The sequence below is a fragment of the Mirounga angustirostris genome, unplaced genomic scaffold (assembly GCF_029215605.1).
Source record: "Mirounga angustirostris isolate CCGP_5_RB_7025 unplaced genomic scaffold, mMirAng1.0.hap1 SCAF_11, whole genome shotgun sequence".
NCBI classification, from domain to species: Eukaryota; Metazoa; Chordata; class Mammalia; order Carnivora; family Phocidae; genus Mirounga; species Mirounga angustirostris.
The window spans coordinates 104351386-104354234 of record NW_026991719.1 but is presented as its reverse complement, the minus strand read 5'-3'; the positions used below and the strand labels follow the sequence as shown (position 1 = coordinate 104354234).

At 37.8% G+C, this 2849-nt stretch overlaps 1 pseudogene; it reads right to left on the bottom strand.

Moving 5' to 3' along the window:
• Positions 1-309: 309 nt before the first annotated feature.
• Positions 310-2596, bottom strand: LOC123837981 (ribosome biogenesis protein NSA2 homolog; annotated as a pseudogene).
• Positions 2597-2849: the final 253 nt, after the last annotated feature.

Here is a 2849-nt window from a genome sequence, read left to right as displayed (position 1 = left end):
ATTTTCCTGAAAATTTTTCAGAATGTATACAGTAGTGTATATTTGCACAAAGCAGTAATTTATTCTTAAAAGAGGTCATCTGTTTTCCTTGATTTCACAGTTATTTTGCTTAGTATTTAGTTTTTCTTCACATTTATTTATTTTTTATTTATTGTTATTATTATTTTTTTACAATAGAATAAATAATTCTCTTGATGACTGCAGATATGTAAGGCTGATTGGTAGTATTCAGAACCATCACAGATGGTGGTTTTCCTGATTGGTATTTAGTCTTAGTAACTATAAGGAGCTACTTGTCTGAAACTGCTGTCAAACCAGCAAGAATGCATTTATGCATCCATCATTTTCAGGATTATTGGGTAACCTGAGCGTATTTTTTTCAAAATAACTCTGCCTTGGGGATTAACATAACAATAAAAAATTAAAATAAAAAAAAAATAACTCTGCCTTCTTGTGTCACCAGGCCCAACTCACTCACATTCACCTCAATGACAGGACTTTCAGTAATAATATCCAAAGTTGTATATAGTGGGGATGAGGGATTCTTTTTTTTTTTTTAATGATTTTATTTATTTACTTGTCAGAGAAAGAGAGCACAAGTAGGGGGAGTGGCAGGAAGAGGAAGAATCAGGCTCCCCCCTGAGCAAGGAGCCTGATGCAGGACTTGATCTCAGGACTGTGGAATCATGACCTGAGTCGAAGGCAGATACTCAACTGACTGAGCCACCCAGGTGCCTGAGGGATTCTTTTTTATGCCAAGTATCGGGGCAGGCAAAAAGTGGCTTGCAATTCAGGATGTGTTACATGGGCCTTTTTGAAAAGTAAGCCCGTTGGCCTAACTGATCTTTTTTTTTTTTTTTTCCAAGCAACATTTTTATTCCCAAATTTTGAGAAAGGCTCTGCATTGACTTCATACACACTTACTCCCAAGCATTATTCTAAGTGCTTCATGTGTATCAAACCATTTAGCCTAAGAACAACCATGGCAGGTATGATTTTTTTAATTAACATTAATATATTATTTGTTTCAGGGGTACAGGTCTGTGATTCATCAGTCTTACACAACACTCAGCACTCACCACAACATATACACTCCCCAAGGTCCATCACACAGCCACCCATCCTTCAACTCCCCTCCCCTCCAGCAACCCTCAGTTTGTTTCCTAAGACTAAGAGTCTTGGGGCGCCTGGGTGGCTCAGATAGCTAAGCGTCTGCCTTCAGCTCAGGTCATGATCCCAGGGTCCTGGGATCAAGCCCCACATTGGGCTCCTGGCTCAGCGAGGAGCCTGCTTCTCCCTCTGCCTCTGCCTCTCTCCCTGCTCATGCTTTCTCTCTCTCTCTGTATCTCTGTGTCTCAAATGAATAAATAAAATCTTAAAAAAAAAAAGAGTCTCTTATGGTTTGTCTCCCTCTCTGGTTTCATCTTATTTCATTTTTTTCTCTCTTTGCCTATGATCCTCTGCCTTGTTTCTTAAATTCCACATATCAGTGAGATCATATGAAAATTTTCTTTCTCTGATTGATTAGTTTGCTTAGCATAATATCTTCTAGTCTGATTTGCATCATTGCAAATGGCAAGACTTCATTTTTTTATGGCTGTGTAATATTCCATTGTGTATATATACCACATCTTCTTTATCCATTCATCTCTAAATGGACATCTGGGCTCTTTCCATAGTTTGGCTGTTGTGGACATTGCCACCATAAACATTGGGGTGCAGGTGTCCCTTAGGATCACTACATTGTATCTTTGGGGTAAATACCCAGTAGTGCAATTGCTGGATTGTAGGGTAGCTCTATTTTCAACTTTTTGAGGAACCTCCATACTGTTTTCCAGAGTGGCTGCACCAGCTTGCATTCCCACCAACAGTGTAGGAAGATTCCCCTTTCTTTGCATCCTCTCCAACATCTGTCATTTCCTGACTTGTTAATTTTAGCCATTCTGACCAGTGTGAGGTGGTATCTCATTGTGGTTTTGATTTCTATTTCCCTGATGCTGAGTGATGTAGAGCACTTTTTCATGTGTCTGTTGGCCATTTGAATGTCTTCTTTGTAGAAATGTCTTTACATGTCTTCTGCCCATTTAAGATCTTTCATACTTAGGTGGTTTTCAGGTAAAGCCATCTCCAACAAAGCAGACTTTATAAAGTAACCATCCTCTTCCATGCTTCCTTCTTTCTCTTTCCTGTTTGAATAACTATTAATACATCTGTTTCTTCCAGGGCACAAACTTTGGGCAAAAGGACCTTCCATTTTCTTGCTTTCTCTTTTTACTTCTGTTTAATCATTTTGGAAAGTACTTTAGCTCAGGACTGTCCCTCCCTGTCCAGTAGATATGCAGGTATTACTCCTTATGGAACCTTTTAATCATTCTTTTGTTTGGTGTTTCTCCTTTCATGCATCTCAATCTTTTTCATTTGTATTTTCTCAGCATGACACTGTTTATGATAGAGCTTAGCTTTCAGACTAAGTGTCTTTTTTGGCTTCTTTGAACATTCGTGAACCACTCCACCTTCCTTCTTTCTTTTACTCATGGTAATCCAAATGATAGTCATAGCACTTCCAGTGAAACTCAATATAATTATTCTGTGGCATGGTGACAGGCACAGAACTGCCATATGCAGCTGCAGGGCTGTGAAGAAGCTCTCAATTTTGGGGTCTCTCTTCACTTTTTAAAATAGGATTTTACTGTCTTAGAAAGATAAAAAAGATAAGAAAAAAATAAATAGCATATTTTACATTTATTGATACACTGTATTTCCCCTCTTTTTTTTGTACATTAATTGCTGCTTTTATTATTTTACACTCCATAATTTTGCTTTTAATAAATTTTTTTTTTAATTTTACT